Source organism: Pleurodeles waltl, chromosome 9 (genome assembly GCF_031143425.1).
Source record: "Pleurodeles waltl isolate 20211129_DDA chromosome 9, aPleWal1.hap1.20221129, whole genome shotgun sequence".
Lineage (NCBI taxonomy): Eukaryota > Metazoa > Chordata > Amphibia > Caudata > Salamandridae > Pleurodeles > Pleurodeles waltl.
In genome coordinates this window covers 1103545855-1103569700 of record NC_090448.1, presented here as the reverse complement: position 1 = coordinate 1103569700, position 23846 = coordinate 1103545855, and the positions used below count along the sequence as shown (strand labels likewise).

The 23846-nt window shown below is 45.0% G+C and overlaps 1 protein-coding gene and 1 long non-coding RNA gene across 3 annotated transcripts in view; one reads left to right on the top strand and one right to left on the bottom strand.

Annotated features, from left to right (window-relative positions):
* Positions 1-17995, bottom strand: part of LOC138260392 (uncharacterized) — a 143620-nt gene extending 125625 nt beyond the window's left edge. The window contains exons 1-2 of the long non-coding RNA XR_011198851.1: positions 17858-17995; positions 5695-5794 (exon numbers count right to left, since the gene is read on the bottom strand). This is a non-coding gene — a long non-coding RNA (uncharacterized lncRNA). The remainder of the gene's footprint in view (positions 1-5694; positions 5795-17857) is intronic.
* A 25-nt stretch (positions 17996-18020) lies between these two features.
* PLEKHH1 (pleckstrin homology, MyTH4 and FERM domain containing H1) overlaps positions 18021-23846 on the top strand; it is a 277931-nt gene continuing 272105 nt past the window's right edge. The window contains exon 1 of one of the 2 annotated variants that reach the window (XM_069208829.1): positions 18021-18271. The gene's annotated coding sequence lies outside the window, so the exon portion shown is untranslated. The remainder of the gene's footprint in view (positions 18272-23846) is intronic. The other variant, XM_069208828.1, reaches the window with a different exon arrangement.

Sequence of the window (23846 nt, the reverse complement as noted above, 5' to 3'; positions counted from 1 at the left end):
GGAAGCTCTATGAATGTACTTAAAGTGACAGCCGTGGGATACTTTGTGGGTAAAGTCCACTATTTTAGTCCAGTCCGTATCTTGCAGAGGTTTGGCCACATCAATCACCCAGGTAGTATGACGAGAAGACCTGGAGTGGTTTCCATGTTGCAGGAAAGGTCTCTACACCCATTCTATCAGTTTGCCACCAGTTCCTACAGTGTAGAGCTTCTGGCACACCTCTTGTAGGGTTAGTGCTAGGTGGCAGACATGAAATAGGGCATTTAATGATATTTAAGGTGGTTGTAAGTAAGGAGTTGACCGGAGTGAAGATGGTGGTCTCCCACAAGAGTTTGGAAATTTAGTAGCTTACTGTCCAGAAACAAATCCCCCAATTTTAAGACACCTGCAGCATGCCAATGATGGAGTTGCTCTGAGAACAGCCGTCCTGTGCGAGTAGGAAGGCTTAGTAAAGATAGTGCATGAGCACAGGGTTTCTCCGTGTCAGTGACTTTACAGGTTCTAGCAAGGCAAGAGAAAGCTGTGCATGATAACCCCGGAAGGTGATCCATAGAATGGTCAGTAGAAAACAATGAGCAGTGCATTAAGCCTTCCTTAAAAGTCTTTACTGATAAACCCCATCTCATGCAGGGAGGTGGGCAGAAAGCCAGCGAGCCACCCATTGGACCTGTACAGCTGAATAATAGCATTATAAGTCCAGAAGACCTAATCCACCCGCAGTCACAGGTAGCTTTACAGTGGAAAGAGCTACCCAACAGTGCTGCAGCGACCAAATCAGATGTGTGGCATGTCTGAAGTAGGAATGAAGGATGAGCAGGAGAAGGTTTGCAAAATAATAGTATCATCAGGGCAGCACATCATCTTCACTAGTGCCACGTGGCCCACTACAGAAAGCAGAAGAGAAGGCCAAAAAGCAAACTGGGTTTGGAGGGACCGTGACTTTCTGCTGAGATTTTCATCCTGCAAATCAGTGGGAGAATAATAGCTTTTACTCACTTGGTATCAAAAGGTAACTGGTTCCCAGTTCAATCTGAGATTTAATTGTATATAAAAGGGAAAACAGTGCCATATATTAAAGAAACACTAATTACATTTAGTATTTTTACTTTTTGTTTGTGCAATTTACATCCCAAATATTTTGAAGATTCTCTATGTACTTGACACTTAGGGATAACCCAGATCACTAGTTTGGCTTTTGCTCAATTTCAAAACTATTTAAAGACATGGACAAAGCGGGCAATTGCCTTGCACAACTTTGCAAGGGGTCTGGCCCCGGCTCACCCTTCACAAGCAGGAACAGCGGACCATTGCACCAGAAGAGTTTGCCAAGGTGGATGGGTGTTGCTTGTTCAAACACTTGACAGTGCCTCTTCTGTTTCTCTCCTGTGTGCAGAGACAACTCCCCAGGTACCCAATACCTTCCGATAGTCTTGGGGGACCCATCTTGTCTGATTTTAGGAATTGTCCAACCTTGTTCTTCTCTTCCTTATTTATCCAGTTCTTAGCAACAACGCTTTGAATCACTTGCCATGGATCTCCCATGTGATCTCAATTTCATCCTCCTCTTTTATTATCTTTGATTGGTAGTCCGGGCTCCCATTTCTGAGATAAATGTAGAGTCCCAGACATACACTCTAGTGCTGTGAGACTACCGACAAGTTGTGGGTACCTCATATCCTGACATTAGGTGTCAGACTGTCGCCCAGACCATCTGCCCTGCCTCATTAAATGTATTTTAGGTTGAAAGTCCATGGGCGGTTGGGGTGAGCCAGATATTTTTTGTTCAATTTGTTTAAACTAGCATAAGGTTAATTACCTTAATGTTTCCCAAACTATTTTCTGGGGTTTTTAAAATGTTCAGATACATAATCAAAATGTTGCTGTTTCTTTCTCTTCAAGAAAGATTGGGTAGACTTGGGTAGGGGTTTTGGCCTTGACACAGTGCTGAGGGGCATTAATTTACTACTGAACAAGGACCTAATGTGACACCTGAATGTGGCATACCAGGAGGCAAAGTCAAAAAGACCACAGTGAATAAATAGTGCTATGTTAAAAAAAAGAGTAAATAAATGCTCTGACAACATAGTGAAGCACGGCCTCTCTTGGATGTGTCTTTTAAATTACCCTTGTTCTTGATTTTTTTTGTCCTGAATTTTGACCCTTAGTCCTGAATTTTTTACAGTAAGAATTTGCCTAAATGCCAGGTGGTCCCCCTAAGAGGAAGAGAAATAAGAAAAGGCAGAAAGGGGGAATACAAATATAGGAAACAGTTAAGGGGTGGATGAGGATAAAAAAGAACCTGGAAGAGTGAGATAAGATACAGATAGTGCAGCGTATTAGAAGAAAGAGTCTGTTCAAGTGACACTCTGCCCGATAAATGCTTGCAACAAAATACGTTTGTGTGAGCATCATGGCTGGCAAATACCATGGCATGTTAGCCGAGTGATACATCGCCCCAGCAGTACTCTAGAAGCCGGACACAATGGTTGCAGACCTTGGTTTGGCTGTCGGAGGTATTTGCTTCGCTTTCTTACGCCGTTGCCCTCGCTTCTGTGTACCCAGACAGCTGCGTTGAACGATTAGTTCATGAGAGGGTAACCTTTCCAGAGGGAACAATGGCGCGCTCGGCGTGTTCCTCCACTCGGATAAGACTTCTGCCCTTTAAATGTGCAATTCAGCCACCAAGGCTATATACCAGCTTCACTTCTAGACGATCTCAAACTAATAGGCGACAGAGCACAACTAGAACACTTTTTGTTCCTAATAAAATCCTCTCCCACCGTGAAATGGCGTCAACCCTGTCACGTCACATGTGGTGGCATGCTACAGGCCCCACTGCTAGCTTTCTTGCCCATGCAAGTGATCCGTTAGTGCAGAGGTCTTCAAACTGGGGGGAGGGCCCCCCTTGGGGGGCCTCAAGTGCTCCCAGGGGGGGCGCCAAACTCTGGCCAAAAGAAATATTATACAGATAACATGCCTTTGTTTTAAGCAAAAGCATGTTATTGCAGTTTTAAAAAGGTAACAATACTTAACTGCAATGTTTAAATAGGTTTAGACCTATTTAAACATTGCCATCTTTCTAAAATAATTGTGAAAAATTCTGAGGGGGGCCCAATGATTTTTATTTTTCAATTGGGGGGGGCGCGGCATTAAAAAGTTTGAAGACCACTGCGTTAGTGCTGCTCGAGCGGAGGTGTCCAGTGACGTCACAATGCGAGCTACTGCAAATCGCATCTGTTGTGTAAAGGTTTCCTCAAGTAATATGTCCTGATTAGTCGTCTATCCACATCTGTGTTCCACTGATCTTACTGGCACTGCATCTCACAAGCGGACCAGAGACCCAGCAGCATTTTCTTGGGATCCCCACAATATGCATTGCTAATGGTGCTCATCCATAACTGCAGGGAAGCTGGTACCTGAGCTGTTCCCATGTTTACATCAGGCAAAGATCTGGCGTCGGATGACAGCCCCCTCCCCCCCACCAAATGAGTGGCCTGAGAAATGTCAGGAAGATGCAGTACAGCCATGAGTTTGGCACATCCTGGCAGCCACACCCATCTCTTTGTGGTTAAGAAAACGTCTACAGCACCCAGTGGTGACCATAAGCCTAGGTGGAATTCTGGCGCTCTAATAACATGGAAAAGACAGGAAATAGTGGTGACGCGCTTTTACAATTTTTCGAGTTGTATAACATGCATTCTAAACTGTACATTATACACCTATGTAAAGTGTGACTTTCACATTGAGTTAACTCTTGTTAATATAGGCCTCAGTTTAAATGTCAAACTTGACCATGTACTTTTAGCTGCTGTGTTTTCTCTCTTACTCTTGTTTTCGTAGCAAAGCTGCAGTATTTCGAGGTAATTAGATTGTTGCAAAATGGTTTGGTTCTACGATAATTGTTTATCTTTGTGAGATTTATAGAAGCTGAATAATTAATAATGAATTCATGCACTTGTGTTGAGGACCGCTGAGAACTATTATTCCTAGCTGATGAATCAGTGTCATGGGACAACCTATCTGGAAAACTAAAGGAGGTCTTGCACTCTGTCTCCTTTGCCTTCTCTGATATAAACTGATAGGCTCTCAGACTCTGGCTGGACCTGATACCAAGCCTCAGGGTACATTAGTACCCCAGTAGTATTACTTTAAGTACTCAAAATGCTATTCTGCAAAATACTGACCATCAATCGCCATCTATTATATGTGGAAATCTTTCTCACAAGTGTGAAGAATTCTGCATGTAAGGCCTCCATTCTAGGAGTAAATAGATGAGGGGGAAGGAGGAGTAGAAGACAATTGGGACTATCTACTGCTAAGTGGGAGTAGATAAAGGGGAAGATAAAAGGAAAATAAACAAGATGCCCAGGGAAGCACTTGCCAATACTATAACACACACACACTCAAGAGTAAGACAATTGCTATTCACTAAAGTTAAACCCACATGTACTCCAGTTGTCCCACTGACAAAACAGACTCAAACATATTTCAGCCTAATCTTGGAATAAGCCACTCACTACAAATTGCAGTCATTGGTATTGCAAGCCACTGTAATAAAATCAGTGGCAGCAGGAAATAACACTAACACCTCATTGTAAATGGATTTAAATAATATAAATCTACTTCAGAACTTTTTTTTCCTAAAACAAATAACATTAAATCAGTCTACAAACAACAAAGAATACATTTTGCTAAAATGTTACATTCACATTCAACAATCCTGCTACTTCCAGAGGGAAGGGTGAACAGCCAGGACACCATCACACCCATCAACAAGTGAGGGTAACTACGACATCAAATCATTCATGCAAAGCCTGCCCATACAAAGGAGCAGGATGAAGCCCAAAAATGTGTTTTCAACATGTCAGTGAATATCCTTGTTTGTGTGTCTCTCATTTTCAGTAGCAATTTTTCAAGAAGAAGAGGTATTAGTTATAGGCATAGGGTTCAACGTCATTGGGATATCCAGAGAAACAGTCGTTGCAAGGCACCAACTGTCATGGGATGTGATCCTTTGCATGTTTCCTGACTGGGCATAGGAGCTCACTTCACCTGCAGCCCCTCCCAAGCCACTCCATGCACCTGTCAGAATGCTGGCTGCGCTCATTTCCTACCCACTTGATCTTCCCAAATGATCACTGGGAACACCTTGGACATCTCATAGGGAAGCCAATCACACTACTTGCGACAGGTACACAGAGAAATAACGTTCCCATCCTTCCCTCAGTTGGAATCTTGGCTGTGAATACCTACATCTATTATGGAGGAGAGTAACATCTGGGACTTTGTGAGGTGAAGATTATTGAATGGAGGAGTGGTCCTCGGCCCCAATGGTTTCCTCTCGCTCATAAAACTGAAAGAAGACATTACTTGAACTTGCATTGGAGAGTGGAGCAGGAGAGTCCAGTTGGGCACTTTGGACTCAGAGCTTGGTTTAGGAGATTCTTGAGTAGCTGGTATGAATATCTGTGGCTTTGTAGCTTTTGTCTAGGGACTTGCAATCTAAAGGATTTTTGTAAGAGTAAATGTGAAAATTAACATAAATGTTATCAAAGCACAAACTAAATATATATGATATTTTAAAATCAGACATATATTGGTCAATGGATGTAAATTGTTAAGAAATTATAAAGGATGAAAATAAGTTAAAGAGGGCTTTAAATAGAAATATATGTATTGTGGGAACGGATTTACCTGATCCATGAATGGTCGAATTACTACTTGCAGATTGTCTTCTGATGCTGTGTGTTAATGGGGGGATAGCTTGATAAGCAGGGGCACTGTGTCACTGAAACTGAGAAGGGAGAAATATACTGAGTTTGGAAATATGTCTACAAAAATAGTATCAGTGTGCATTAACATGTGCATTTTACACGTGTCATAAACCAGCACATACAAATCAGCATCGCAAATAGAGGGTTAAAGTTTTCATTTGTAAGCAGATAATGACATAAGAGACTCTTTGGCATAAGAAACATAACTCAATGCCAGTGTTGTGATAAGACAAACAAAAACGTACATTTCTCATGATTGTGTTATTATTAATATCAGTGTGGCATATCTGTGTGGGTTGTGGGATGTGTTTAGACATGGTGACTGCCACATCAGACCTCCGGCTGTTGGTATCAATGCACATGATGTGCAGCTTTCATAAAAGAAGTTCGAGCACATTAAGAAAAATGTTATGCATGTACTCTATAAAAGGTGGTTAACAGTCAGTGTGCGTGACATGTGAGAGATGTGTGCCTTACTATGGGGCCGGGGAGAGCGTGATCTGACAGTGGATTCGTAATGTAGTGGATAGTTAGCTGGGTTTAGTTTGTTTCCTGGCCTGACATTTGGAATTCCCATACCAGCAGGTCATAGGCAGGCCAGGGTGCATGGCAGAGAGGATACGTGAGCAGGAGACAGGATCGAGGCTTACCTTCAGGAAGAGCCTTTGCCACTTGAATGGTGAAAAACATCTCCTTCACCCACCACTTCTCTTCCTACCACTTTTGTAGGTCCCCCAGAGTGTACCTCAAGCCTCAGTGTATTAACAGGGTCTAACACCTCCTGCCTTGTGGTTGCATTCTCCGCTCCACTGATGGAAATACACCATGCAGTCCCTTGTAGTGATCATCAACAAATGTAACTACAAGGTCTATCTCCTTCTCAATGAAGTTCCATTTCCTCTTCAGTGGACATGTGTGCATCCTGGAGGCTGTAGCAGATTTCAGGGTCTATTTCAGGAAGCCAATTAGCAGAGCCTAAGGAGAAACATGCAGATTTAATTGGGGGGGGGTCTATATTTATGTTCTTCTATAAATGATGTGAGTTGTGTGTTTGATTTAGTGTGGTTGCAAATTCTGCTGTAAGAGACTCCACCCCCTCGTGCAAGGGGGTAGAGATTCCTAAATCCCACTTCTGTGATCGCCAGGTCTTCTTGGCATTTGGTGTAGGCTCTTCTGTTGCGTAGGAATGGCCTTTTATCCTCAGAAACAAACCCAAACACCAAAATTAAACTGGATGTCTAGACTTGCTCCAGAAAATTATTTACAGCAGGAATGAAAAAAACAAGGAACCAGAAAAACCATCCAAATGCCCTAGCCAAGCAACAAGATGAAAAGCAAACAAAGTCATAGTGACACTGGAGATGGCGGAGTTTCCACAATCCAGGGAGAAAGCAATTGAAAAGGAACAGTTAGGATACAATGGAGTTAAATGGATTTCCATTTGTGTAGAAACAGGACATGCGATCCCCCAGGAAGTGGTGCTTCCATCTTGGATTGGGAAAGATACATCACTACATGCAAATACAAAATATACATAACAAAGTTCCTTCCATATAGCACAAAGGATAGTGTATATTTCAAAACCTAAATGAATTCTTTCTCTAGGGCATTTCAGCGGCTCTGTAAACGTTGTAATCTCCCTTGCATATGGCATTACGGGGACACCTGTACGCAGTGAAGAAATCACCCTAGAATTTCCTGCACAGACTCTGACTAGGCCAAGCCATGCAGAAGATAAAAAATAAACGCAAGGACACTGCAGCATCCAAAGACTCCCGCTTGTGGCAACAACGGAGTTTGCGAGCGGAATGCCACTGCGCCCAACACAGTGCCACACCCAGCAGCAGAGTGGCAAAGCTAAAGAGAAACTTCTTTCAACTTCAGGATGGACATTTCCACCCAGACTTGGTGAAACCCATATTGGTGGAAATCTCCGCTCAGATGTGGACAGAAATCTACCTGTGTAGAGGTTTCTATATGTTATTTTCCCTTTGTGAATCGGGACTGTAATGCTCCATTTTAAGTTTTAGATTTTCAATTGAAACACTACAATTTATCATTCTGATGGGGCTAGAAACTCCTCTTGTCAGCCCCATTGGAAATTGTTGGACCTGGCCCTTTTTGCAGGGTTATCCCCAAACTTTTTGCCTTCTTGCTCCTGGTTTTTCCAGCCTGTTTTGTTGGCTTTGGGACTCTGGGCACTTTACCACTGCTAACAAGCGCTAAAGTGTATATGCTCTCTACCTAAAATGGATTGGTGATTGGTCTCTACATTATTGGCATATATAATTTACTAGTAAGTCCCTGGTACAGTTCACAGTGTGTGCCCAGAGCATGTAAATCAAATGCTACTAGTGGGTCTGCAGCACTGATTGTGCCACCTCACCCACATGAGTAGCCCTGTAAATATGGCTCAGGCCTGCCATTGAAGTGTCTCTGTGTGCAGTCTTAGACTGCCATGTCAACCTGGCAAGTGCACACACTTGCCAGGTCCAAACCTTCCCTTTTATTACCTGTAAGTTACCCCTAAAGTAGCGCCAAGGGCAGGGTGCAGTGTGTTTAAAGGGCAGGTTATGTACTGTTGTGGTTTACATGTCCTAGTGAAATGCTGCTAAATTTGTTTTTCACTATTGCAAGGACTATCTCTCCCATGGGGTAACATGGGAATTACAGTGAAATATCTTATAAGTGTGGTTTTCCGCTGGGAGCAGATAGAGATGTGGAGTTTGGTGTCTCTGAACTCACAATTTAAAATACATCCTTCGGTGAAGCTATTTTTTGAATTTTAGGTATGAAAACACCACTTTTAAAAATTGGGCATTTTCTTGCTGAACCATTCTGTGCCCCTGCCTGTCTGATGAATACATGTCTGGGTCAGGATGACAATTGGGCTGTTTGTGCATTTACTCAGACAGTCACACAAAGGGAGCTGAGGTGTTCCCTGCATATCCTCATGGCCCATCACCAGGCTGATGAGTCTTCCTGAATTAGAGTGGTGGGAGGAGTTGACACCTGCACCTAAATAGGGCTGTGCCTGTCTTCATCAAAGCAGTCACCAACATCCTGGGGTGTGTCTGGGGCCAGGGCAGAGAAAGGCAGGGTCTTGTGCACTCCAAAAACGTCTCTTTGAAGTTTGCCTACTTCAAAGACAGATATGGGTATAAGTACTGGACCTCTGACACCACGTAGTTATAATCCTTCTGAACTGAGGAACTTCTGCCAGGAAGAAGAGCTAGATGTTATAGGAGGGACTGCCACTGTGCTTGTTGCTTTTTTGTGCTGGCCTGCTGCTTGTTGCGTCTGTCCTGGGAGTGAAAGGACTGGACTTGGCTTTCTAAATCCTGCTTCCAAAGCTTCTCCACGGGCTTGGACGGAGCTTTCCTCCTGTTAAGAAGTCTCAGGGACATCAAAGACTTCACCTGCCAGTGTCTGTGCTCTCTTGCTGAGAGTCCTGACTTGCCAAGTGGTGCCAAACCCAGTTCCTGTGCCCCTGGGAGTGATTTCTGGTACAACATGAAGAAACTAGTGCATTGACTTCCAGGACGACTTTGGAACTGGCACCCCTCTCTGACCCGGGGCTGCTGCCTGCACCAGAGCTGTGCTCCCCGCTGAGTGCAACGACCGGCACCTACAGCGCAGGCCCAGCACCATGCAGCCACAGTGTCAGTTTAGGCTTCATCAGCAAAACATAGTGCAGCAGAGAATACCTCTGTCTCAAATCTTTGCCATGTAGCCACGTGTGCTGCTCATTCTACTTTTGTGTTCTATTCCTAGCCTAAGGTGGTTGGCAATGTGCCTTTGGAGTTTGGGACTACTGATGATACCTCTGTAGTTCATTCTTAATGAACTGTGTGCCGTCTGTTTACTATTGTAAGCTAATTAGATATGTGTGTTTACATCTGAAGGCATAGAGGGTATTTCTTGTTACTTTAGGATTGATGCAAATACATACTGTACAGGTGTATTCTCAAGGAATAAGGAATTGGGCGAGGAAAGAGCGTGGCCAGGCTCAGATTACTTGTTACTTTAATAAGTTCAACACTTCCCCTTTCTCATCCCCACAGTAAGACTCGTCCTCCAAGGGTGCTTCTGCCATTATTCTGTCTGGGCTAGATGGCTAAAGAGAAAATATAGATTTCCAATAAGGTAATCATCGCAACTATAGCTTCACAGATGCTGTTCCAGTCCTGGGCCTTTAACCTTTAAATCATTGCTACCAGGTGTGTTAGTCTAATAGGTCCAGGGCAGAGAGGGCAAATTAAGATTATGATACCAAACATGCATTAGGTTGTCATATCAAACCCAAGGAATAGAAACAGTGTCCATTGTAACATAGTTGGTCATTATGTTTTTCGCGGTATGCTCCGCCGCCAACTGTGCCGGCGGTCAATGGAAGACCACCAGTGGCAGCGGCCAGCACCCCGCTAAATAATGACGCACTGAGCCTCACCGCCATTGATGGCAGTGAGGGCCGCCATGCTGATGGTCGGTGGTGGGGGTGGACGCTGCTCAACCCTCACCACCACATCAGTCCATACCCCGCCACCCCTATAATGATGCATTCATAGGCGTGGCGGTGTATGGAGAGGCCACGATGGTGGCAGAGCAGCATCCAGGGAGTCCATTCATTCCCGGAGCAGTGCGACGGAAGAGGTAAGTGCTGTCCGAGAGGGAAAGGGGGGGGTGTGTGAGTGTGCGAGTGCATGGGGGTGTGCGTGAGTGTATGTGTGGGGGGATGTGTGTCTGAGTGCATGTATGTGTGGGTGAATGTAGGTGAATGGGTGCATGTGGATGTGGGGGCTTGGGGGGACCTGTATGTAGGGGTGGGGGGTGGGGGATGGTGAGGGTTGAGCTGGGGGCCCTACATGGGGTTTTGGGGGTGGAGTGTTGGGGGGGTTGCTTTTCAGGGTTCGGGTGGGGAAGGATCTAGGGGCTTTGGGCCGTGGGTAGGTGTTGTGGCAAGGGGGGTCTGGCATGTCACATACAGGTGACAGGAATAGTTATTCCAGTCACCCATATGCTTTCCACCAGGGATTACCTGTCGGGGTTTCCAGCCAGAAAATCCCTGGTGGAAATGGGATCATAATCCCACCGCCGGTCTAGCCACCACCACCGGGTCGAATGTGCCTGGTGGTGGGTGGTAGTGAACTGGCTGCTCTGCAGCCAGTTTAATACTGTGTTCAGAATATGGCAGTCTAGACCGCCATGCCGTTTGCGGTAATGACCGCCACCGCGGCGGTCCAGACCACCATGTTCATAATGACCACCATAGAGTGGTTGCCACCCTAATTACTACTGAGTGTATTAAGCATCTCTTGCAACACTCAGACATCCACATTTTACGTCACGTACATCATTTGGACCGCAGGTGCACACACACAACTCCCACACAAGACAGAGCACAACAGGATCAGTCTTTCAAATTTTAGAGGTGTCTTAAGGAAGTCACAGTAAATTAGGTAATAGCTAAACTTTTTTATTGGGCAACAGTGCCGCAAGGTAGTGCTAGCAACTACCACATATTTAAAAACATTAACAATCGGATACAGGCTTCTAGCCTCAGATTCCTTATCTTAGAATTAACTCCAGGCATCAGACTGGATCTGAAAATTATTGAGCAGTACCCCTGCGCACCAGTAAGTGGTGGTGTTTGGTTCCGTTTTGGCTCATCAGGGTTGTCTGCATTAAAAGTAACATGCACGGTTTCTATGTAGGTACCACCTCAGCAAGCTGACACTTCTTTCCTTCCTGCACCAACCATGCGAATCCAGAGAGAGCTAACCCCAGTCAATTTTTGAGTGCCATTTTTTTGACTTTTTGTTGAGATGTTTTTGAAAAAATATTTTCTTCAGGTGTGCTGCCCTAAGAATAAAGCAAGTTTCACACTCTGTGGGGGTGGTTTGTTTGTGGTTCTTGGAGCAGGACCGTGACTCCAAGGCCTTTGAGGACTGCCGTGCTGTGAACCCAAAGGCCCTAAGGGAAGGTTTCCTGAAGCTACTCGCCGCTCAACATCGGACAGCCCTGTGAAGCTCCAGATGATCGTCATCCCAGTCAAAAGTATTGGGTAAGTCCCACAAGCGCAAGAAGTCAAAGAAGTCGAAGCTTTCTTCAACTTCACTTTGCCAGTTGAAGTCATCGGATGAAGCCCAGGAACAACACTTGAGGCCTTGCTCCTTCGTGGAGCCTGGGCCTCAGTCTACTCCACACCTCACACAGTTTCTCACAGCAGGAGCGACCTCCACCTTGCACAAGGAGTTCTATGAAGCCATACACCTCACATTTGGATGGCCTGACCACTCTGGAGCGCCTTCGGGCCCATGGGTATCGGGGGGACCCCTACTTTAATCCTGCCGGCTGGTCCTCCTTTGACACCAGCTGGGCCCCGTGGATCTGGTGCAAATCGACTCTGTTGAGATTCACCCAGAGGCACCAGCCCTATCGTCATTTTCAACTCTTAGATATGATTTCATGCCCTCCAAGTCAGAGTCTGTGAATTTTTCTTTTGATAGGCCTGGGGAGGGAGATGATTGAAAGGGGTTGGAGGACCCCTATACATTCCATCACCCCTAGGTGAACCAGAAGACTACTGATATGAGGACCTGGTGGATGCCAGTGGATAAGACACCTCACCTGACACTATCTTGGTCTCTCCTCCTACTGTGGCTGCAGAGGAGGGCATCTCCTATGCATCTGGGTTTAATCCATTGTTCTTTTGCTCACCATGCCACCCCAGTTTAGACCCAGCCATATGCAAATCAGTCTTGACCCTGTTCTTCATGGGAACAGTCCAGCCCGAACTGCCAGGCCAGGTTCTCCCTGGACCGGAAACTAGCATCCTGGTACCGGTTTCAGGGTTTCACCCTTCATCACCCAGGCTAGCTTGAATCCAGTGGCATAGTGAGCCCTGGACCCACGTCTGGGCATACCCGGTGCACTTATGGCAGCAAAAGCAAAGCAAAACACAAATGATGGACGGAATGCAGAACCAATCAAACATTCACCCCGAGTCACAGATCTGGGTTTAATCCATTGTTCTTTTGCTCACTATGCCACCCGAGTTTAGACCCAGCCATAAGCAAATCAGTCTTGACCCTGTTCCTCATGGGAACAGTCCAGCCCGAACTGCCAGGCCAGGTTCTCCCTGGACCGGAAACAAGCATCCTGGGACCGGTTTCAGGGTTTCACCCTTCATCAGCCAGGCTAGCTTGGCTGGGGAACAGGGTCAAGACTGATTTGCATATGGCTGGGTCTCAACTGGGATGGCATGGCAAGCAAAAAAAATGATGGATTAAACCCAGATCTGTGACTGGGGGTGAATGTTTGATTTGTTCTGCATTCCGTCCATCATCTGCTGTTTTCGCATTTGTTGCCCCAAGTGGGAAGGGTATGCCCAGACCTGGGTCCCGTGCTTGCTATGCCAACTGGCTGATGAAGGGTGATACCCTGAAACCGGTCCCAGCATGCTTGTTTCCGGTCCAGAGAAGACCTGGCCTCGCAGTTCGGGCTGGACTGTTCCCATGGGTAACAGGGTCAAGACTGATTTGTATATGGCTGGATCTAAACTGGAATAGCATGGAAAGCAAAAAAACTGATGGATTAAACCCAGAACTATGACTGGGGGTGAATGTTTGATTTGTTCTGCATTCTGTCCATCATCTGTTGTTTTTGCATTTGTCGCCCCAAGTGGGAAGGGTATGCCCAGACGTGGGTCCCGTGCTTGCTATGCCACCAGATTCAAGCTCACCTGGCTGATGAAGGGTGATACCCTGAAACCGGTCCCAGGATGCTTGTTTCTGGTCCAGGGAAGACCTGCCCTCGCAGTTCGGGCTGGACTGTTCCCATGGGGAACAGGGTGAAGACTGATTTGCATATGGCTGGGTCTAAACTTGAATGGCATGGCAAGCAAAAAACTGATGGATTAAACCCAGATCTGTGACTGGGGGTGAATGTTTGATTTGTTCTGCATTCATCCTTCTCAGGGGTGGCAGCAACTTGGACACTCCCAGCAGTCCATAACATCTGGCAAATGGGTTCTTGAAATCATCCAGAAGGGCTACTCTACCCCCTTTCTGGAAACTGACTCACCCATATCACTGTCTCACAACTGCCTGACGAAGAACCATCTCTTCTTGCTCCATTAGGAACTATTGGCTCTTTTGGCCGAAGAAGACATCAAGAGGGTCCCAGAATCAAAAGTAGGTTGTGGTTGCTATTCCAGCTACTTTCTGGTGCCCAAAACACTTTATCCTAAGTTTTACTGTCATTTCTCTGCCCCAGCAGGGCTTTGCTCTGGGCACTGTTAAAGGTTACTGGTCGGCTATATAGGCCTTGTTGCAGTTGCCAGACCAACCTTCTTTGTTTAAGTCACTTGTTATGACTTGTTTCCTCAAGGGACTACAACACCTGTCTCCCCCAAGACCATTCATTATGCACCAATGAGACTTCAATATGTCTTAATGTTTCTTATGTGTGCGCCCTTCGAGCCACTGCATAACTGTTTACTATGGTTATTTGCCTTGAAAATGGCTTTTCGGGTGGTCATAACATCAGCCAGGGGGTCAGGCAACTGAAAACACTCCCTGTGCATCCTCCCATCATGATATTTTACCCAGCAAAATGGTTTTGAGAACTTGTGATTTCTTCCTTCCAAAGGTGGTGACTCCTTTCCATGTAGGCCAAAGTATCACTTTACCTACTTTCTTTGCCTTGCCTCACACTTCTAAAAAAGAGAAACTCCAATGTCAGGCCCCAAAAAGAGCGTTATCATTCTACATTGATCATACTAGAGAGTTGCGGAAGAAGGATTAACTGTTCCTTGGGTATGTTGAAGCAAAGAAAGAAAAGGCTGTGCAGAAATGGACCATCTGACGATGGATAGTGGTTGGCATCAAATCTGCTATGCATTGGCCAAAAGGCAATCCCCTGGGGGTTTATGTACTCATTCCACCAGAGCCAAGGCTGCGACCACTGCGTTAGCTCATAGAGTCCCTGACCTGGATATCTGTCAGGCAGCAACGTGGTCATATTTACACACTTTCACCAAGCACTATTGCCTGGACAATCAGGTCTGTTGTGAAGGGCACCTTGCTTGTTCAGTCCTGCAGCATTTTTTGGTTTAATCCATTCGGGGACCCACTTCTGGGGAGGATACTGCTCGGGTATCTATTCGAAGATAAGGAATCGTGGGTAAGAAGTCTATATCAGATGAACAAGTCACATACCTTTGTTAACGCCTTATCTGGTAGAGACTCTATCTAGCCACAGGTTGCCTATGTACCCTTGTCCCCACACTGCGAGTGGATGTCAGGAAAGGGATACCATTATGAGGCCTTTACTGATGCATACCAGTTCATCAGCATTCTTCGTGGCTCCACCCTTCTTACCAGGAAAGGTTGTGAAAAGAAACTGATGTCAGCCCACTAGGGTGTCACCTCTATATGGATCACACATGTCACTTCTGGCACGGACGTCACCAACGCGCAGCCGAACCACGCCACCTACTGTTGTGCAGGAGTACTGCTCAAGAGTTTGCAGATACAGTCTGACGCCTGGGGATAATTCTAAGGTAAGGAATCTACAGCTAGATAGAGTCTCTACCAGATAAGGCATTACCGAAGGTAAGTAACTTGTTCTTTTGGAAACAAGAAGAAATGAGTTGGGACTTCACCCATGTAAAATGCAGAGACTTGTAAATATTGTGGAAGAAATCCTCTGACCTGGTTACTCTGAACTCCATTCCTCTCAGCAAATGATCCTCTTCAACTCTGTAATGAACCTACCCATGCCAATAGCAGCACCAACAATCCTATCACTTCTAAACAAGACAGCATCCAAAACCTAGATCCACTCACCTTGGTCTGGTCTCACTGTTTCTTTGGCCCATTCTATATATATCATAGCACATCTGCCACCCAGACTCAAACTCAGGAAATGAAAATGAAAAGCAACGACTTCAGTATCCTCTCAAGTTAGCCTCTCCATGAACAGATCTGACAAACAAATTCAGACAGGAACTTGATGTCTCCAACCACATATTTTATATCAGGCTGATATTTTTAACATCCCTTTCCTGACCCAGCCTTCTACCATGAAATTGAGCACTCCTTGGATACATTCTTGCCTTATGTCGGAGGACACCCTTCTTGCTGCTGTTTCTGATGGCTCCAGTGATCCAATCCCTTCCACCACAGCCAAAGGCCTTGTTTCATCTCTTGAAAATGATGTTGTTCCAAACTGTCTCAAGGCTGTGCACCTAAAACCCATCCTTATGAAGCACAACCCTCCCCCTGCCTCAGCAATGTTAAAAAACTGCTGCCCCATCTCAAGCCTCCACTTTCAAACCAAGAAGTGTGTATCACTCCAATTGATTAAACGTATCCAAGAAAATTACCAGGGTTTCAGCTGGAGTTCTGTGGAAGGGATACTCTGTAAAAAGTAGTGGTTAATTCATGTAAACCATCACCAGTGCCATAGGCTATAATTAGACTGTCCTGTTTTCAGTGTTTATTGTTTGTAGTGTTTTCTCAGTGCTTTCAAACCTCTTTAAATCAGTGCATATCAGTGTATTCAGCTGGATAACCCCCAAATTGACAAAAAATATTTTTCCAGTGTTTACAAAACATGTTATTTTTTGCAGTGATTGTTATAAAGCACGTGTTTAATTAAAAGGAGATGTAATGGAGTGTCTTCCTATTGGCATTGTGCCAATGGACTAATGTTAAATTGCTTTAAGTATAGAAAATGTGTGCATTGTACTCTCACTCACAATCATCTCATTAGCCTCTCTCACATCCCATTACCTTTCACACTCATTCTGTCAGAAACCTGTCTGGTTTATAGCACTATCGATGAATTTAAGAAAGTTAAAGTGCTATACTCAAATGCTTAAATAAACAAATTCCTAGACACAGCTCAGAGGTCATTTACTTACTCATTACTGAATAGTTTAGGGGTGATCAACCCAGCCAACAGCGTAATGCCTTGAGAAACCTTTAAAATTGTGAAATACAACAGATTAATTTGTGGCCCTGCATTCAAAGGCACCTGTAGCCCGATCCTTTAAGCATGGCCCCCACTGTTTTCTGCACTCTTTGCCTTTATGCATTAAGGTGGTGCTGCTGTTGCGTGGTGGACATTCATAGCTGTCAATGTTCCCATGTCAAATGTCTTACTTTAAGCCAGTCTTGGCATTTTAGTAGACATCACATTATATTCTGGATTTGAGATGTTGCTGTTAACATTATATCTATGGGCTCAAAATATTCCAGCAATAAAGTGCAGTTAGGAAAAAGAGCTAAGATTAGCTGAAAGTATCACACTTAACAATGGGATACCTTGCAGCTATGAACTGTGTTGGTATGTAGAAAGTCTATTGTGATGATTTCACAACTATCCCATGTGCATGGTGACAGCATTCTTTTCACAGGCACCTGACAACATTCTGTGCATTGAATGTTTAAAGCATGGGGTGTTTGTGAGGTGATCTGCTATCGATACTCGCTCGTTAATGAAGGGGAGGGGAGTTGGTGTATTAATGAGCATTTCCCATTCTGTGGGTATACGTGATACTACATATTGGCCAAGATTCGTATGAGCTATCCATTTCACCAATCAGTGAAACAATTAAACACTGCCAAAATATGAAATATGATTTTAATATTCCCAGATTATCTGCACTTGTATAAAATAATTAGATCTGAATTAAAACGTGATTCTGAACCCTGCACATTTAAACCAAACACACAAAACTAGAGGAAACAAAATGAAGAAACAATATTTTAGTGACACTGTCTCAATCCCTAATGGGGGTTACCTCGACCTGGGGTAAGGTGTAAACACCATAGGTGTCCACCACACACTAGGCCAGCTTCCAACATTCATAATACCTTGTAATTGTTATTTTTTATGTTCTGGTTCGGTGTGGTACCTTACAGACCCCTTAACATTCTTCAGAGGCTTCTGAACGGGGTTTGTGTGCACTCTCTGCACGCAGGGATGTAAAATCGAAATCTGTGTTTTGGATTTTTCTGCGATAATTTAGCACAGCAGCATGATTCTTACACCCTTAAGCAATTCTGCAGTACCTCCCTTTCGGCAATCTTCGGGTCCTCTCGGGAAAATTCCGAACTGGATGGGCTGGTGCGAGATCTAGTGGAACACTAAGAGGGCTGGGGGTGCTTTGTTTTCCAACCTGGCCCTCAAGGGTGGTCGCCTCTTCCCCCTCCTCTGCAGTGCCATCCTGAACCATAAGAAAGAGTGAGGGGCGTTTCGTCATTTCCTCCGAGCTTCCAGGGGCAGGCTCTGAAACCTGAGCCAGCTCGCCTCTCACCCTGAGTGAGAGGAGGGGGGCGGCTAAAGAATGGGAAACTGCTGAATGGGGCAGAGGGAGGCCGGAGTTTGCCGGTGAACTTTTCTGCGGCAGCTCCCGAGAGCGGACGAGAATGGACCGGACAACGTGCTGTCTGTGATCCCTGAGCCCCAGGAAACAAGAAAACAAGGTCTGTGCCCCCGCCTCTGTTGCAATCTGTCCTGTGCACTTTGCTGCATCAGTTTATTGTTCCAGTTGCACGCTGGCAAAGTCCTCCCCGTAGCTCGGGGTTTGATGTGGAAGTTGCTGCTGTGTTCGTAATCGGGGAATAAACGTGTTTTAAATACCCCGAGTTATTTTTTTTGCCGCTGCTGTGTCCCCCCCACCTCATCCCCACCCGGTGGCAAAACATCGCAGGTTTCTGTTTTTTTTCTTCTTTTTATTCGAAATATTGCTGCTTCTGTGCACCTACATTAAGTGTAAAATGAAAATATTCTCTCTCACGTGGATGTTCATGTGGGCACACATAATGCATGTGGGTTATTGTGCGTGTTGTGTTTTTCTGTTCTATGTGATTTCTGCTTCTTTACCCAGTGGTTTGCTCAGATTTCATGTCCGCTTGTTCGTTTCAATGTTTTGCGATTTATTTATGTTTCGAGCAAGCTGCAAGCCCCAGAATGCAAAGATGCTGAGAAGAGGACTTAGAGCACTACTTACTTGCGAGATGTTTCAGCTGATATGTTTGTTTGTCATTGAACGCTCTTTACAATGGACGAAGGAAATGAACAATTAAAAAAGGTTATCACAGCTGTACTCGGGTCAGCAGGTGCAGGGTGAGCCATGCGAGTGACACAGCTGATGGAAGGGTGCAGCGAGCGTGATTTGTGTACTTATGTGTGTGTGTGAGTAGCGACAACTTTGGCCGCTTCATGGCGCTTGTCTGCACTATTACAGGAATAATGGCAGGGTCTTGTGAGTGCTTCTTAACATGGCCCGCGTCATGAAGGTGCCTTTCAGCCAGGTCTGGCTACACAGCTAACAGCACTTTGCAGTCTGGGACTTGTAGGCACATACATGGGAATTTGAGACTACAAATCAAGTTGATGCTTGCATATTGCACTTGACTGCAACCTTAGGAGCAGCAGTGAAATACACACCCGTGACACAGCGAGATGCACAGCTCCATATCACGCGCGGCACCGCTAGCTTGTTCTGCTTTGTTAGCCCACACACGTTACAATTTGGAACTTTTCGTTTCCCTTTGTAATATTGAAAGCATAGGTTGAAGCGGGAGGGATCTGAAAGGAATTTCAATCACATACATTTTTAATTTGAGTAAAATGTCCGTACTTGTTGTTAATATAAAACCTTCCCAGAAAGGTTAAGATGCCTCGACTGAAGGGGTGGGAGGTGGTCTCCTGTGCTGGAGAGACAAGGAAGGGAGAGGGAACCAGAGAATAGCCAATCCGCCTGCCTCTCCAGGGCACCTGTTACCTGAAAGAAATGCAAATGTGTGCAGTTGTTTAATCTGCAAATATAAAGGTTGCTCGGAAGCAGGCATTGACTTAAATTTAAGATTACTTCGGCTTTCATAATGATGAAGATTTATTTTTTATTTTTCAAAGAGGTAATATAAGGGATAATTCTGGAAAGTTAGTTTTTATTGGGCACTTGAAAAAAAATGTATGCACCGAGTACAGTCTAATTGCTTATTACTAAGCTCTATATTGGGGGAGATTTTTTTTAAATCTTAAACCTAAATCTTTATGACCATTTTGTAGCAGCCTTACTTATACTGTGTGTAATGCGAGTTTAACATAATTTACAAGTTGACAGTGCCTTGTCTCACTACCTGGGACCTGGTAGCACTAGAATACACACGTCACTACCCCCCCCCCCCCCCCCTACTTCGCCAACCAGATTTCAATTCTGTAGCCTTGGTTACGCATACATACATCTGCACTGAACTCAGTAAGCAATTGAGGTTTCCTGACATCAAACACTGCATTTCCCACTTATTAGTTTAACTTGCATTTATTTTCCTTAAAGGTCTGTGTGCTATTTTATATGCAGTTACCTGAAAGTGTACGACAATAAATAGAATATTTTTTTTCCTTCTTAGCAAGGGATCACAGTTCCCATACGCGTTTTTTAATACACTTTGACCGCTGCTTGAAATAATAGATTAAAGATCCCCCTATGAAACGTGCAACCTAAGGGAAAAAGCAGTGTGTGGTTGAAGGTGTCCCACGTGACGCGGTCCCATCGGCATCTTTGCAGCTGGATACAAGGACAGTGGTGAGGATCTTAGCGTGGCGCCGCACAGCTCCCAAGGAAACCCTTGTGTGTGCCCAACATGGATTAATTCATAATAAAAAGTCGTGTGCTTTCGCATGGTTGGCGGTCAGCAAATGGAACTAATTAAACAACTTCTGTAGGAAAGCCTGCTTGCCTTTTAAGTTCTGTTCAGTGAGGGATGGTTTGTGTAGACGATTATGGTTGAATAAGGAAGACCATAGTCTCGTAGAACCCTTGATCTGAATTTGTGAATGGAACATATACCTCAATTTACTCCACATTGCTATATAATAGTGAATAATGTGGTGATCTGATGCTTCTAGAAATAGGGTTTTATAATTTAGTACAGTTTTCAGAGCTGTGTTATAGACAAGGTTATTCCTTCATTCATTTTGACATTCCCTGTATGGCAGATCTTACCAAGAAGCGCTTCGAGGCAAGCAGTTTTCGTATAGCGCCACTTAACGCATTTATTAAATCTTTCACATGTGTGCATCCTTCAATGCAACACCCAAAAGGTCAGTGTGTATCTGTGCTTCGTTGCTACGCAACTGCGGTCTTTAGGAATGGTGAACCAAGGGCAGCAGTGTTGTGGGAGCACTTGGTGTACACACCTGCCTCGTCTGGGAAATCACTACCTTCTGTAGCCTCTCTAGAGGGCCCCTCAGTCCAAACACTTTGCTACTTGTTTGGTGAGTGGGAAAGATCTGTACCAGACTACGACCGGTGTCCTCTGTTCTCTTCTGTAGCATTCAAAGTGCAGGTAAGTTGTCAAGGTCAGGCCTACTGATGTGACCTTTGTGGAACATGCAGGTGACCGGTGGGAGTTCTGTTGGGCCCATTCGGTTTACTCAGTTTTTTGAGTGACACCGAGCTTCCTAGCTTCAAACAGTCACTATTTTATCAGTGTGAAAGCTGTCTAACACTATACGTTTCTTTTATTTTTTATTTTTGAGGGTTGGTAAATGCCACATCGCGCTGTTGCCTTTCGGTGCTAGTGCAAACTGGTGAAGAATACTGAGGGAGGCAAAGACACAAGAAGAAACTTTGCCTACAGCTTCTTCCTGGAGGTGAGGCGGGTTAGAATGTGCTAGAGATATTGAGGCAAAGTGATTCCAATGAGAAACCTTGAAGCAAACCTGTCTCCCACCTTTTGAGAACTTGAAGGAAAAAGGGTTTTATTTAATTTCTTTGAAACAAACTTTTAGGTCTATGCGTGAAGTGTTGAATAATCTTTTTGGACCAGTCATTGGCTTTTTTTTGTAGAAGCCCTCGTGCATAATAGCCAAGACCTTTAATTTAATTTTTTTTCCTCTGGTGAGCAGCCAGTGAGGAGACTTCGGATAGGTGGCACATGGCTGTGGCGCCATCATTAGTGAGGAATCTTGTCTCTAATATTTGAAGAACCCGAAGTTAAGAAAATCGTTGGAGGCTCTTTCTGCCTCCTTGGCGAAATGTCCAGTACGTATTCTACACTACAGCAGCGTAATGGAGCACAAGGAAATGCCACCAGTGACCTGGAATGCGTTTTGGCAATATGATTGTTCCTGGTGCGTCTTTATCTAGAAATATGTGATAATGTGAATCCTCCTATAGAAAGGCCAAAAAGACTACAAAGACAAAAATCTCCACCAAACCAGGGTCCTTCCTGTTATCTATATGACATAAGTGCTCCTTTTTAGGTCGAGCATAACAGCATGCAAGCACTGTTTTTCCAGCGTGTTGGTATGTATCTGGGCTTTAAACCACGCACACCACACGCGCATCACTATCATTTGTTCATGGGCTTGCCCTTGGAAAAATATTTTATGTTCATTGGTAAATGCTTTACGTTTTTCCCTCCTTCGAGTGGTTTAGATACCGCCTTGGACATTGCCCCTGTTACATGGCCAATTGCACTTTTGCCGATACGTTTGACTGTGAGCAAACTTATTTTTTCCTTTTGTGTGCTGCTTCAAGCTGATGTTGTGGCACTTTTTAATCGGCTCAATTATGTGAAACTGTCTTACTTTTCATTTTCGTTTTATGTGGCAAGAAAAGTCCGGTTAGGAGTTCGCAACACTAATAGCTCTAACTCGAGCAAATGCGACACCCATTGCATTGTAAATGCTTGTCTTGTGGAGCTGTCCTCATATCCCTCTACATCAAGAACGCATCACCAAAATTGGCATCAAACACACTGGGGGGCCCTTTGGTAAGCTGTACATTCTGTTATAATGCGGGAGGACCTTTGCATACTCCTAATGTGAAAGGTGCGGGGCTAAGGTGGCGGAGATTCCGGTGATTTGCACATTTACATACTTGTAACAATTTAAAGGGAGAACCATGGACTCTGCTCTCACCACGAGAGCACAAGAAAGAACCCACTCGTCACAGTCACATGCAGATTGCACTTCAATAGATCAACGATGCATTCACCTCCACAAAGGATTTCAGATCATTTTTCAGTATGGCATTGCAGAGAAAACACACTTGCTTTGTCTTCCCCAACCCAGGATTTAAAAATCATCTGTCTTTTACAGAAGTGGAGCTTCAGCTGGGGCACTTGTTATGTTTACATTTGTAAGTGCTTCCTGGTGAGGTTTAATTTCAGTGAAATGAGCATTAGGGCCAGAACGGCCCTGGGGACCCCAGGGCCTGGCCGCAACTTAATGGGGGGCAGCTAAACATGCAGCTACCTGTGTGCAAGAGCACTCGTTTCATCTTGTTCCCTGCCCGCATTTCTATGGGCCGTGAAAGAGATTAAACCTCCTCCTTCCAGCGGGCAAGAGCACTTTGACAGCTCTCGCCTACTGAAAGTGGAGTCTTTGCTCTGGCTTTGCGGGAGCTGTCAAAGCTCCTGCCAAGTCTGAGCAAATAGCTAGGTCCCGGAGGTCGGCACCCCAGGACATTGCAGGAGTCGGCCCTGGGGTGTGGCAGTCCCCAGGGCCATGTACAGCTCCATGAGGGGGGTCAGGGGGGGCCTTGACAGCCCCCCATCTTTGTTATTTGAACCTTGGGGAGGTGGCGGTCCCTGGGGCTGCAGGGGGGACACTCAGGCCCCGCATTAATTTCATATTTAGCCCCCTTTTGATGACGATCCCTGGGTCCCATTAAAAAGGACTGTTTTGTCCCAAGGAGGTAGTAGTCCATGGGCAGGCGGGGCCCCTGTGGAAGTGGTGGCCACCATGCACCCCCTCCTTTTTCCTCCCACAATGCTCCCTGGGCCTGGCCCAACCAGAGACAAACAAGAGAAAAAGCTTTTTCCTTTTTTTTGTTTTTGGATGCTTTTTAGCCCTGGTGGGTCCCATAGGGACCCCTGCATCAAGGTTAGGGGCTCAGGGTATCCCTGACCTGGCCCTTTTTTTTTCTTTTTTTTTTTTTTTTTCTTTCTTTCTTTCTTTCTTTTTTTCTTTTAAATCTTTTGTGGGACCAAGATGGCTGCCAACACTTCCCTTTAGAGCTGTTGTCAGCCAATCGGATATCAG